We start from the raw sequence: 15,490 nt of genomic DNA, 5'->3' as shown, positions 1-15,490 counted from the left end.
TAGCATATTGTGTATGCTTTCATTTGATACCATACAGTTTGTCCATTGGCATTTTAAAGAATAATTTAACCCGAAAATGTGTTTTTTGGTCATTTTTGGGTCAAAGGTCAGTAAAAGCATTTCCGGTCATTTTTTCGCTTAAAGTTGTGTTAGATCGAATATAAATATGTATATTCTGAACAATTTGACACCAAAAGTAAATCTGTATGACAAGTGGTTGTCAAGATATAATAACCACACATTTTTAACCTTTGACCCCGATTTTGGGCATGTTCGCCCCGGATAGCGAATTTGGCACACATTCCATGTTGTTCGTGGGGGTCAAATTATCCTATAACAGTTGAGATATTCTCTCCTAAATTAAATGCATACAAATCTGACCCAGGTCCTAGACTACATCACAAATCCTTCATAATTCTTATTATATCATACATTCAAACAATATTAATGGAAAAATCATGTCATTATTGCTGTGTTATTAATTAAATTCAATATATTTTATAACTCATTGGCACTGTAACAGAAATTTTTACTGAAAGATAATTATCGGACAATTTCTCATATTTTAAAAATAATAAATTATGTTAGTAAGTAGTTAGTATGTTGCTTCATAGAGTTACCTTATAGATATGTTCAGTATATACATCATTAAACCATATTTGGGATGTATCAACATTTATGCAATGTGAACAGATGGATTGTAGAGACATCTCACAAATCAAAATCCCAATCAGCAATAGCTTCTATGCAGGAAATTTACCGAACTAGTTTTTGCGACGATATTGAGAGATTAAACACTTAATATCCTTCTTTCCTAACATGTCGAGGTTCACTCGCAGGTAAATACGCCGACAGTCTGGATTGAAATTATTTTAACCTAAACATATATTGTCTCTGTGAAAAAATGTTTTTTTTAATTTGCTGTGGAGTATGCCACCGTAATGTTAAGCAAAAAATATAGTCATATTTTTAAAGTATGATTTTATTTTCATGTTTTTAGGAGACAATATATCTTTAGATAATATTGTATAGAAATAATAGTTTAATAGACTTCAACATTTTGTACATCAGGTCATGATCATCGTTATCATGTGTATCATTCTTCTGGTTATCATGTACGGTAGGCCAATTTAATAATCATATCATTTTGCATAATCAGCAATACATGAATCCAAATTCGTTTTACCTTTATTATTATTTGTAGTACTGTTTCTCTTACGTACAGTATCAAGATCGACATTAAGTATTTTCAGTAATAAGATAATTAAGTCTGTTTAGGCCTAATATATAAAAGATATAATCAAAGAAAGCGATGTATTTTTCTATACTTTTATTCTTTCTATTGCATCATTAATAGAGTAGTTTTATGTGTACAGTACTTTCTTGTGATTAATATTTTTAGCCACTCCTACTTTTTGTAATTTTATTGTATTGTACCGCAATAAATACACAAACAAAAATAATGTAGGCCTATACATTAGTAGGCCAACATCTAATGTTAATTAACTAATTTGATTCGTCGTTATCAACATGTTTAATATAGTCAAACCATTTAGTATATCCTTAAACACAAAGACCTTGGTGTGATAGTCCTGACAGTGTTACACACGACCATACTCACTTTTTGTTTTTCTTACTGCCGTACACGAATCATCTAAGTAAAAATCAGAAGTTGTAGGCCTATATTATATAGGGTTTAGGCTAAGTTAAAGGAAACTATAGAATTTCTAAAATATGATTGCAAAATATGTCTTTGGAAATGTATACTGTAGTTTAAATTATATTGTAAATTTGAGACATTAGTCAATATAGAAACCGAATAGACACGGTTTAGAAAAATAATGGACGCGTTTAAATCAAGATGATACAACAAAATCCGGACAAGAAACTCAAATTTCAATGCTGAATCAGATTATCGTAATGAACTCAATTATTTCATCATTTTATTCATTTTTTAAAAAGTGCATTTTAAGATTACGTTGTAAAATAAAACGCGACCTACGTAAAATAGTTCAATTTTTCTCGATATAATTGCCGGAGCTCTGGATACATGAGCCTCACTCTAAAATGAGAATGTAATTGATACAGAGGTGCTTGTGTCTGCCCAATACGACTGTACTTACATGATTTATGTTCAATAAAAAAAATCGTATTTCTGTTGTCCTCTATGAAGCGAAGAGAAAAACGACCTGCTTTTTATTGTGCTTTAGTTTTTAAACGGATTTGTTGTTTCTGTCTATAGTCTATGAGAGTTATTATCTTGTTGAAATCTTAAATTATTTCTATCAACAACGTCCTAATCATTATATCTGTGCAATGCTCGAATTGTATACGCACTGAAAAGAGCAGCTCGTTACAACAACCCACATACCACAACATTAACATTTAGCGTAATGTAAATAATAAAACATCTAAAATATTTCATGATGAATAAATTGTTTTTTCCAAAAGTGTGTCACTTTCCTTACTTTTTATGGCTGTTTTTATTTTATCATTTTCATTTAGGTTTTTCTTATTTTTTGTATCTCCATTTACATCCACAGATACCCACAATATTGTCATTTTTCAGTTTTTTGGATTTATATAAAGAATGTCTGTTATCGGTGCAACAAAGATAATCACAAATTTACGACTTTGCCGAAAAAATGTTTGCTGTTTGGCGCCCGTCTTTCGTGAAGTAACGTCAACGAGATGATTATCTTTTTCATATGCGCCCAAAATCGACGAAGTTGTCTTGGTGGCAGTAGGCCTACATCGCTGGGGATTTTGTTAGTCCGTATCTTTTTAATTTTAAATTGAAAGCATTTCTTTGGATTCAAACACTGTGGAAAAGTATATGAAAAATGTTCTTTAATGAAATAATATGTTACTAAAAGATACACTATCAGGCAAGATAATTCGGTAAAGGTAATTACGTTTTTAAAAAGTTTATGAGCTCTGCTACTTATTTTTAAAAAAATCATAATTATGTAAAGTCTTTAAATTTCTATCATTCTATAAATAAAATAGCTGTTTTTAGCTATAGAATAATGGATATTAAAAATTATAAAACTATTTGGAAATTTGCAACAAAAACACCAAAAAAGTCTGATCAACTTTACGGCATGGAAGATTTAAGAAATAAAGAGAAGGGCTTGTTGAGACGGATGCTTCATAACAAGGCACGATCGTAAATTATTTTTTATCTCAAGAGTATTAGCGACTTTTACCACCTGATTTGGTCTACCAGATCGTAAATTTTTCACCACTTATTGTTCGTTCAGGAAAATTAAAAATGCTCTCGTCACCTCATTGGGTTGAGGTTTACTAATGTACTTTATGAATGCATGATCGCTAATTATTTCAAATGTCTACTGATGCTGGATACAGAGGGAGCCCCACTGACTACGCCAATTCAGATTTCTCCAGATATGTTTTGACAGTCAGAATGAAGACAGGAGCATCAGCTCTTTAAGGGCCTGTTCAGACCTACGGAGTTATGCTTTCGTATTGTACGCGGCGTAAAACTCCATAGGTCTGAACCAGGAAAAGATTAGTGGAAGCCACCTCGTACGACACTACTCTTTCGTTCGTTACGACAGCTCAAGGTACAAGATTAGTGGACGCCGCTTATGATACGAAAGTCATGCATCAACAATTTTGACCTGTAACCAATCAAATTTACTCCTGCATACCAGATATTCACCCAAATCGGTGACAATTCAGTTTGAAACGAAAGCGTTAGCTAGGCAAATCTGAACACTTTGCTGTTACGACTCTAATTATAATAATTATGACATTGCTTGCGATACGAAAGCATAACTCCATGGATCTGAACATACCCTAAGTCGTTAATATTAGTGTAAGGTTATTTATGATTAGTGTTAGGGTTATGATTAGTGTTAGGGTTTAGGATTAGTGTAAGGGTTAAGATTAGTGTAAGGATTAGTGTTAGAGTTTGGATTAGTGTTAGGGTTATGATTAGTGTAAGGGTTTAGGATTAGTGTTAGGGTTATGAATAGTGTAAGGGTTAGGATTAATTTTAGGGTTTGGATTAGTAAGGGCTTGGATTAATAAGGGTTATAGGATTAATGTTAGGGTTAAGAGTAGTGTTAGGGTTAGGACTAGTGAGGGTAAGGATTAGTGTAGAGTTAGAATTACTGTTAGGGTTACGATTTGTGTTAGGGTTTGATTATTCTTGGTGTAAGTATTTCTCTTTCTCCATGTTAATGATTATGTCTCGGATCGAATATAGCTCTTTATTTCGGGTATTTCATATGGGATGCAATTGAACTACGACTATAAGTCGTACAAATACACATTTGTTATTTTGCTCGGTATTGGAATAGCCTATCATTATACTCTGACTTTTATAATTGAAAATGAATGAAATTAAGTTGTTATCATTCTATCCTGTATGACAAAAGTCAATTGGTAGACCTACTGGATTTTGACAACTCATGACGTGGGCTTTGCCATCCATTCGTAAAAAGTAGCGAAAAAGAGCTATATATTTATATTTTTTGAAATGTTAGGCCTAATTTGGCGGCCTATACAGCTCAGTCAAAATAACTTGTGCGCTGCCACAGTACTTAACTAATTAAATCTAGGAAATATCGAAGCAAAAACGTGCCTAAGTAAGATGAGCATTACGGAATGATTTAGTTGAACACTTGATTAGCTTGGTTTTGTTGATAAACATAGTTGAGATACTCAAATCAGTTTTAATAAACATGTGATCTAAGCGAACGAATAAAAACTTTAACAGTTAGAATAAATTAGGTTTAATTCGTAACATTTATATGAGGACAGTATATAGAGATTGTTTGGGTTAGGACTTTTCTCTTACTGTGTAAAACTCACTATTGAAAAGTCCCATTCTATTACCTACGTAACGTCAACTTTACAAACATTGTATTCAATTCTGAATGTTAGATGTTTTAATAACCTCTTAAACTATCTATGGATTAAGAAATAGACGAAAATAACTAGGATAACAACTCCTACTTTGGTTGCAGTTTTATTGTATGGATTGCTACAAAGAAACACTACTATTTTGTATAGATATTTTAGGTTTATGTCATGGTTATTATTAACGAACATTACAAGAATGCAAATTTCTATCAGAAATGCTGGGGAAAACAGAATAAGAACACAATCTTACTAATCAACCAATCGATTTATTCAGAATTACCCACAAGATGGGGAATATAGACATAGGCCTAGAGTTTGAAGTTGTTGCTGCAGAATTACCCACAAGATGGGGAATAGATATAGGCCTAGAGTTTGAAGTTGTTGCTGCAGAATTACCCACAAGATGGGGAATAGATATAGGCCTAGAGTTTGAAGTTGTTGCTGCGGAATTACCCACAAGATGGGGAATAGATATAGGCCTAGAGTTTGAAGTTGTTGCTGCAGAATTACCCACAAGATGGGGAATAGATATAGGCCTAGAGTTTGAAGTTGTTGCTGCAGAATTACCCACAAGATGGGGAATAGATATAGGCCTAGAGTTTGCTGCAGTAGATCTTTACCGTTAACCCCCTAAATGCTACGAAGTAGTTCGCTATAATATTAAACCCATATCAGTCTGTTACATTTCTGTCATCATGATCTCGTTCGGTTTTTGATTTAAACAGTGTAATCTAAAAAAACCATTGTGACGTTACGCTGACTTTGAAACTCTATTCCATGTGTCAATTTTGTGTCGTCGTTGACTAAAATTGTCGTGTTTAATTTTGGTGACATTAGCCGCAAATAACTGAATTCATACGGGAAACTAAGTTGCCGATTTTTCTACATTTAGTGTCGATTAGCATAGACTTTCTCCGCTCTATTTCACACTATACCCACGAGTATTTTTGTGAACTTCCATAATCATTTTTCGTTCTACCTTTATTACTGTTTGGCCAAATATAGAATAGTTGTCAGTAATATAAGGCCGGCGTATCTAGTTTTAAAAGAATTAATACGTCGAAAGCGGCAATAGGCTGAATTGTTATATTTAAAACATCTTCACAATTACCATGTTATTATCACAATATTAATTTTTAGTAGAATTATTCTTAATTGGATTGATGATCAACATGTATTTTAAAGTTAGTAGATTTCAGAATGTATCACAATCACTGAATTGGTTCCTTGTTAGAAATAGAATCGAGAGACCGTCCAGCGCGCGTAATTACAAAAGTTTTATAAACTATAGATGGCGCTTTAACATTTTGATACGTTTTGTTAATTAACATTTCTGTCCAACTCCTTTTTTTTTTCAAAACACTTATACAAAAATACTGAAGACCACCAGTTTAAAATCAAAATGTTTAGATTTACAATATCAAAGATACCGTTTTCAATGGGTAACTGGAATTGGGCAAGCTAGTCTGACTTATACTAAAATAATCACAGTTAAGTTTATGGCAAAACTCATGGCAATACACTTAGTTTATTGTGTTACGTGGCTATAAAATAATATAAATGTTTATGCTTTTATGTCACTTTTTGATACTCACGGCATTCAATATTACAGTACCGTACCGCATTCATCCGTGGGAATATTATCTAGGCCTATATTGTATTTGTGAGTTGTTTTGATTTTATTTTGTTAGAAAAATCATTATAAAAATACATTCAAAGTAGGCCTAATAACATTAATTACTAAAAAAACTGCAGATGAATACATTTATAAAATATTTTCCAGGATAGCCAAAAAAGCGTATTAGCCTATTTCTGTTGGGATCATTTTTGGGGTTTTAATAAATGTGTCTGTGATATACAAGATGTTGATTGACCCAATGACATGTCTGCAACTTCCCCACTAACATAACTAACTTATAAACGCGTTTTTATCAATAATGGACCATCAACATATCCACGCGAAACTCTACTAGGCCTACGTTATTTCTTTGAAAAGGTTTTATTAACTTTTTCACTTTCTCATTAAAATTCTGACAAATTGGTTTTCTCCGTGTTCTCGTCAATCATTAACGGGGTCAATATAGGGCATAAAGGAAAAGATTATTTGCATTTGTTTTTTTGTCTGGTGTTTCTTTTGTTCAAATAATCCTTCGCTTGTGATTGGCCAAATCACTTGCGCTTACGTTGCGTCTCTATGAACCAAGCAATTACTGTTGAATTGCTTGGTTGTTCTAAACTTCATTGCGTTGCGTCCAATCTTTATCAAACAAAATCAACCATCTCGTGCCACACAAGCCGCTCGCGCCTCTCCAACAAAAAATACAATGATAATTGAGTCAGAAAATCGCGGCAATTGCTTGAGGAAGGTAGTGTGAGAAAAGCTGTGGTATTTTGATTACTATACACCAATGATAGTACACCAAACTCTTAAGAAAATGTAAACATCCGTGACAAGCTGTTGATAGAACTGCCATCTACTGATGATAGAAGACCCATTGAGAGATATCTTGTTATTAGAAACATAAGTAGGCCTATCGTTACTCTCTCATCAAGATTATTATCTTCTGGGGATCGGACAGCAGCCATTTAAAGGTAAAATAGAACATATTATCTTGATGATGTAGTTTACACATCAAATGTCTTTAAAATAAATGAAAATGTATAATAATAAGCTAAGAATCAAGCGGAAAATAGATAGATATAGGCCTATATACTGAGCAAGATTGTAAGCTATATTTTATAACTATTAATTTCTTGTAATAATAGTTTCTTTTGATTTGATTTGATTTATTTCGATACCATGCAAGAACAAAAGCTGATAAAAATCATTTTGACAGGTACCGGGTATAACCCCCTATCTAAAAGGGATTTACATCTTGAGGTCAGCCTATAGTCACTATTGTGATAGCATGTTGTTATATTGCTTGTATAGTTCACTATGTCGGTCGGTCGGTCGGTCTGTCTGTCTGTCGGTCCGGTATTACTATGCGTTTTAACACGCGACTTATGGCTGTTGGCCTTGTTTTTATCAAGGAACAATCCCCTGCCTAGTTGGCTCACAAAAGTGCAAGAGACACAGCCTGGCCTACTCTACTATCTCTATACTGATGATTCTTCGTTCTTCTAGGCCTAAGCCTAATATAATGTTGGACTATGCTAGTCCTACCGATATACCACGCCTCTTTTCGGAACATCATAGTCTTTGGCTAGGCTTGTAATGCAACAAATATTAATGTAGTCAACCGATTTGTTCATCAATTATGTAACGTCATGTATTATATCCCCAAGATAATTTGTCAGTTCTTTCGTTTTAACGTTGCGATATCGCTAGAGTTGAAATGAATTCTGCGATTGTCAACGATCGCGTCGATTGCCGTCGATTGTTACACTTTTTCTTGTAGTTCACCGACGTTTTATTTCATCATTTATCGTGGAAAGTTTATAATTGACAAAAAACAAGGGAGGGGGGAGGCGAACCTGGGTGGCGCCAGCCGCATAACAAAGGCCTCATTGGGGCAGGGGGAGCAAATATGATATTTTTGGATAACTATGATCGCGGTGTAATTATAACCCGTGTACACACCCTGTCTGCTTAAAAAAGAAATTATAATAATATACAGAACCTTAACCCCATTTTGAAAAATAGAGCTGGTATGTCCCGAAATTGCACTTTACTTAGATTAGAATTAGATGAAATATTATGCGAGTCGGACGTCATCCCCACCATGTTGCCAGCACGGTAGAATCCGTCAGGGGATACTCTGCCCACTTCCCCCTCGCCTATTACGCTACATGGGAGCCTCCTGGAACTCCAGACGAGGATATTATTATAACATTAACTTAGGATAGTTTTTTCGCTTTTAAAGTTGAAAATCCTTGATTTGGCACACTCAATAGGATATTGTTTTATTTTTATTAGGAAATCATTTTTTTCTTCGATAAATCAGATCATACAGTGATGAAAGAATTACACATTTTTAATTAACTTGTCCTCCGAAAATAATATGCTCGCCGCGCTATGTTATTTCTGTTGCTCACGCTTCCCTGCACAGCATCGATCGAAAGCTCTTTCCGTTTCGTGAAAAAAAGCGCCTATTAACTTTTTGATTATTATCTTAATAAGAATTATTGTTGTTTCTAAATAATTAGGCGTAGGCCTAGATTGAAGTTTTTGTTTGCGTCATTTAATTTTTCCAGGTACGTCAAATTAAGGTCAGGGTCTAGGTCAACGTTTGTCTGTGCTGCAATTTTAGGTTTGGTTTATAAAAAAGGGAAGAAATTATGTAAACAAAGTAAAATAAAAGTTTCTATCGAATATGGGCACTTTCCGATTGTTTATATCGACTTCTTTGACCAAAACAACTTATGGCTTTAGCCCTGACAACGACTTCTGTATTCCACGTTGTAAATTTGTCCAATAATACTAGCGTCCACCGTGAGATTACAAATATCTCGTGCAGATCTATCTTGCCCAAGTACACGCGCGGCACATTGAGTCCGAGGCAGGTTGGTTAGGCCTAAACTAGGCTAACAGGTTAGGCCTATAGAGATAGAGACAGTGTATAAAATATAGAATATATTCACACGAATCGAAAAAGTTTTGATTGGTTGAACAATTGTTCACCTATTGGTGGTAGTGGTGTGGAAACAACCTCCTGCCTTAGGACTTGATGTGCCGCGCGTGTACTTGGGCAAGTTTGAGAAAGTTGGGCTAGGCTCCATGCAGCAGTCACATTTTCTCATTTGACCCGATGTCAAGGGTCATATTTGTTGAGGACGTGAAAAGGGCCGAAATGTAAACGCACTGAATGATGAAAGCACCGAACGTAATGGTAAAAGGGCCAAATAGAAAAGCACCAAACGATGAAAGAGCAGTATGAAATGATGACAAAGCCGTATGAAATGATGAAAGAGCCGTATGAAATGATGACAAAGCCGTATGAAATGATGAAAGAGCCGTATGAAATGATGAAAGAGCTATATGAAATGGTAAAAGTGACGAACGTAATGGTAAAAGTGCCGAACGTAATGGTGAAAGAGCCGTATGAAATGGTGAAGAGCCAAATGGTGAAAGGGCCGAATGGTAAAAGAGCCGAAGAAGGCAGTAACGGCGTTCTATACTGACTAGCTAGGCTACACTATCTTTTTGGCTGAGCTGAGAGGTATATTCAGAGCGTCATTTCGGCGATCGAGCATTCTCTACTTCTACGGAGCGCCATATATGCCTTTATTTACTTCCGAAATAGAAATAGTACTACCAAATTTAGCACCAGTGGAGCACATACAGTGATGATATAAAATAGAAATAAGTCACTAATTTTAATATCTTTTCGTATGTTAATACACTGTGCTCAAGTGGACCCAATTTAGAGCCAGGGGAGCACAGTGATACTAATAGAAATAAGTCACGGAATTTTAATATCTTTTCGTATTTTAATACACTGTGCTCAAGTGGACCCAATTTGGTACCAGGGAAGCACATTGATATAAAATAGAAATAAGTCACTGAATGTTAATATCTTTTCGTATTTTAATACACTGTGCTCAAGTGGACCCAATTTGGCGTCAGTGGAGCACAGTGATATAAAATAGAAATAAGTCACTGAATGTTAATATCTTTCGTATTTTAATACACTGTGCTCAAGTGGACCCAATTTGGCGTCAGTGGAGCACAGTGATATAAAATAGAAATAATTCACGGAATTTTAATATCTTTTCGTATGTTAATACACTGTGCTCAAGTGGACCCAACTTGGAGCCAGTGGAGCACAGTGATATCAATTAGAATTAATTCTCTTCGTTACGTGTTTAGAAGAGAATTAATTTTATCTCATCGTAGTTTGGTATGCCGTGCGTTTGTTATGCAAATGAGTGTGCACATGTGCTGTAGGAAAGACGGTATTGTTAGTCATTCGCGATCAACACACAACACTGTTCAATTTTTATTTTGTTAATCTTTTACATTAGAATTGTAATTCTACCGTTACACATTATAGTGTGCTTTTAAATATCCGTTTCATGCAAGATATTGTATTGTAGGCCTACTAATATGTTGTGAATAAAAGTTTATGGTAGAATATATAAATAAATATGTTTTAAGCAGATCTTCGAAATCTAAGCATAATTATGAAGTCGAGTTTTTTAAAACCCAACCTAAAATTCGCATCTGGATAGTTGAAATTTAACATTATAATTATCAAAGGTGATATGATAATTCTAATTGTTTTCTAAATTATAGAAATATTAAAATGTAGGCTTTTGTTTGTTAGCTCTGTTTGTATTTCATAATTTTGTTTTGTTGAATTACCGTCACGGCCGCGTGCATTGCATGTCTCACACTTGGGAAACAATCACCATTGTATGGCTGGTTCTGAAGACTTTTATATTTCGTTTCATAATTTCCGGGGACTAAGCTTTCATTCTTAGCTCTGCCCCAACCATGTTGAGCTTAACTGGAGACTTAATATTTAATTTCATATTTCAATAAATATTTTTTTTCAAAATTGTCTTTGCTCAGCCCCAATCATGGTGGGGTAGTGAAGACTCTTATATATCATGTTTCAAAATATTATAGGTGTCATTTCTGGGGACCTTGTAGCTATTTTAAACAGTTTGGTAAGCCCTGCGTTGTTATGCAAATGAGTTTGTGCAGGTGTAATGGAGAAGATGGTATTGTTGGTCCTACGCGGTGAACACGCCACAAAATTAAATTTAAAAGATAAATTTTGATTTTGTTAATCTTTATTAGAAATTCTAATCATGTAAAGATACAATTTTCCGGGCGGGAATCTAGAAACTCCCCTCCTTTAGTTTAGTGATATAAAATAGAAATAAGTCACTGAATTTTATTTTCTTTCCGTATGTTAATACACACTGTGCACAAGTGGACCCAATTTGGCGCCAGTGAGGAGCACAGTGATATAAAATAGAAATAAGTCACTGAATGTTAATATCTTTTCGTATTTTAATACACTGTGCTCAAGTGGACCCAATTTGGTACCAGGGAAGCACATTGATATAACATAGAAATAAGTCACTGAATGTTAATATCTTTTCGTATTTTAATACACTGTGCTCAAGTGGACCCAATTTGGCGTCAGTGGAGCACAGTGATATAAAATAGAAATAAATCACTGAATTTTAATATCTTTTCGTATTAAGCATATTTGAATACCTACCGGTATGGTACCATACATGTTCGACAATACAGTGTCACATATCTCTATTAAAAAAAAACAACATTAAAAAAAAAAAAAAATATCCGTCGAGGTTTGAACCCCAGCCGATAGCACTCAAAACTGAGCATTACCCGTTACGCCACCAAGTACATGACCGAAAAGCTGATAATAGTCTATTTATACGTGTATTACGTAATTGATCATTACGTCATATATATCCTATTAACCTTGCTAAAACCAAAATGATCAGTTAGCTCAGTCGTCTGAGCGTCGTGTTAACAACACGTATGTCGTGGGTTCGATTCCCACGCTGGTCGGTGGAATAGAGTTAAGGCTATGCGAGCCACTGTGTTTGGGGTTCACAGATCATACGTCCCCCTTTCCACCACACATCATGAGGCGACAACATCAATGCATCTGGTGATGTGGTGGAAACGACCCAAAAAGGCTGTGGCAGGGCCTTAGTGCTGAGGCAGAGAGAGCACATTTACCATCTTTGTTTTTGGCTCTTGCAAACTGCTTTGATGGTTTAAATTTTATGTTTAGCGCCCTCAATTTATTTTAATGGTAAAAAAAGAGATCTCATCGTAGTTTGGTATGCCGTGCGTTTGTTATGCAAATGAGTGTGCACATGTGCTGTAGAAAAGACGGTATTGTTAGTCATTTGCGATCAACACACAACACTGGTCAATTTTTATTTTGTTAATCTTTTACATTAGAATTGTAATTCTACCGTTACACATTATAGTGTATTTTTAAATATCCGTTTCATGCAAGATAATTGTATTGTAGGCCTACTAATATGTTGTGAATAAAAGTTTATGGCAGAATAAATAAATAAATAAATATTTTTTAAGCAGATCTTCGAAATTGAAGTATATATGAAGTCGAGTTTTTTTAAAACCCAACCTAAAACTCGCATCTGGATAGTTGAAATTTAACATTATAATTATCAAAGGTGATATGATAAATCTAATTGTTTTCTAAATTATAGAAATATTAAAATTAGTAAGTAGGCTTTTGTGTGCTAGCTCTGTTTGTATTTCATAATTTTGTTTTGTTGAATTACCGTCACGGCCGCGTGCATTGCATGTCTCACACTTGTTAGTCGTTCCCGGTTAACGCGCCCCACTGTTAAATTTTGATTTTGTTAATCAATGTTGCAACATTGGTAGCGAAATGTCCGATTCTTTATAGTAGTTGGTGTGTATGGCCGCACCGTCCCAGAATAAACATGTTTTAAACAAATAGTCTCCGATGGTTTTTGCATAGGGTTAATGGAGAGTGAAATAAGATCAAATATAGAACATTTGCAAAGATGCCGATTTCCAGACCAATTTCGAAGCTTAGACTAATTCCGCCGCCGGGCTAGGCCATAGGCATATACGAAGTCGAGTTTTTAAAGTAGAAAACCCCACCTAAAATGTTGAAGTCGCATCTGTATAGTTGAAATTTTAACATTATCATAATTATCATAGGTGACTATGTATAGTAATACGTATAAGTAAGTGCATTTCTGGGCTCTATTTTCATTGCTTTGCCTCAACCATGGATGGGCTAGTACTGGAGACTTAATATTTAATTCTATATTTCAATGAATAGGTGCACTTTCCGGGGACAAGCTCATATATTGTCTTGGTCTTATATAGTTTGTTTTATTCAAATAATGTAACGCCATTTTTTCGGGCGGGAACCTACTGTATACAGCTCTTTTTTTCAAAATTGTCTTTGCTCAGCCCCAAGCATGGCGGGGTACTGAAGATGCTTATGCATGTTGTTTGAAAACATAATAGATGTCATTTTCGGGTACCTTGTAGCTCTATTTTAAACAGTTTGGTATGTGCGTGCGTTGTTATGCAAATGAGTCTGTGCAGGTGTATTATGGTAAAGATGGTATGTTAGTCATTCGCGGTCAACACGACACACTGTTAAATTTTGATGCTGTTAATTATTTACATTAGAAGATTTTTCAAATCATGTAAATAAAATATTTTCCGGGCGGGAAGTTAGCAGTTCCCCCAGTTTAGTTTGCAAAAGTAATCTCGAAAAGAACTCCGTGTGGAAAAGAAGCCCACCCAAGAGTACTAAAAATGAAGGAGCGCATGGGCTTCTTTTCGAGGTTTTATGGCAGTCTATTTAATGGAAAATAATGCCATGCAACTTTGTTTCTGATTTAAAAAAAGTTCCACTTGACATTTACAATCCTCAAAATATCTCTCTTTCAAAATAAAAGAAAAACAATATTCATTATTTTCCATTAAAAAAAATCTACTGGCGCCAAATTGGGTCCACTTGAGCACAGTGTATTAACATACGAAAAGATTGAAACTTGAGTGACTTTATTTCTATTTTATATCACTGCTCCCCTGGTACCAAATTGTGTCCACTTGAGCACAGTGTTTTATACGAAAAGATATTAAAATTTAGTGACTTTATTTCTATTTTATATCACTGTGCTCCACTGGGGCCAAATTGGGTCCACTTGAGCACATTGTATTAACATACGAAAAGATATTAAAATTGAGTGACTTTATTTCTATTTTATTTTTTTATTAAACCTTATTTTGTGAGAGTGACCCTAAACAGCATATGCAGACAGTCAAAAACATATATGAAAAAACGGATGAACTATGTTCAAAAAATTTAAATATATAATATATGTACTTAAATACAAAAATATAGCCTACAATACTATACAAAACGTTGAGTCTTTTCTTTTGGGATTAAATATTTTTTTAGAGCAGACTTAAAATTGTTTATTGTTACCGCATTTCTTAGTTTGGTGGGTAGCAAATTCAGGTATGTTGTGCTCTATAGATGATGAAGCTGTTCTTAAAAGTTTCAGTTTTAGGGAAAGGGACGACAAATTTCCACTCACTTACACTTCGGGTACATCGATGATTTGGAATTCTGGCAAGACGCAGGGCAAGGTATTCCGGAGCAAGACCATTTACAGACCTGTAGGCAAGGCAGCCCGGTTGTAAATGCATGCGATCTTGGACTGTATGAAGATAAGGTGTTGTAAATGTTACGTTAGTTCGTGGTGTGAGAGGATGAGGTTTAAGGATAATGCGAAGTGCTCTATTTTGAATGGTCTGTATTCGGTCAATATTCGATCTGATTCCTCAAACACTACATCAATAGTCAATGTGTGGGAGGATTATAGTGTTATAGAGGAGTATGGATGTGAGTTTATTAATTAAATGACCGAGCACGCGATAAGATGGAGATGGAAAAGCCCAGTTTGGAACGGAGTTTATTTACATGAAAAGAAAAAGATAAATTTGAATCAATGTGAATGCCAAGATGTTTCTGTTTGTCAGTTTGTGATATGGGTATATACGAAACGATATTAAAAGTAGTGACTTTTATTTCTATTTTATATCACTGTGCTACCCTGGTGCTAAATTGGGTCCACT

This window comes from Antedon bifida, chromosome 2 (genome assembly GCF_963402885.1).
Source record: "Antedon bifida chromosome 2, ecAntBifi1.1, whole genome shotgun sequence".
In the NCBI taxonomy this organism is placed as follows: Eukaryota; Metazoa; Echinodermata; class Crinoidea; order Comatulida; family Antedonidae; genus Antedon; species Antedon bifida.
This window is presented reverse-complemented; position numbering follows the sequence as displayed.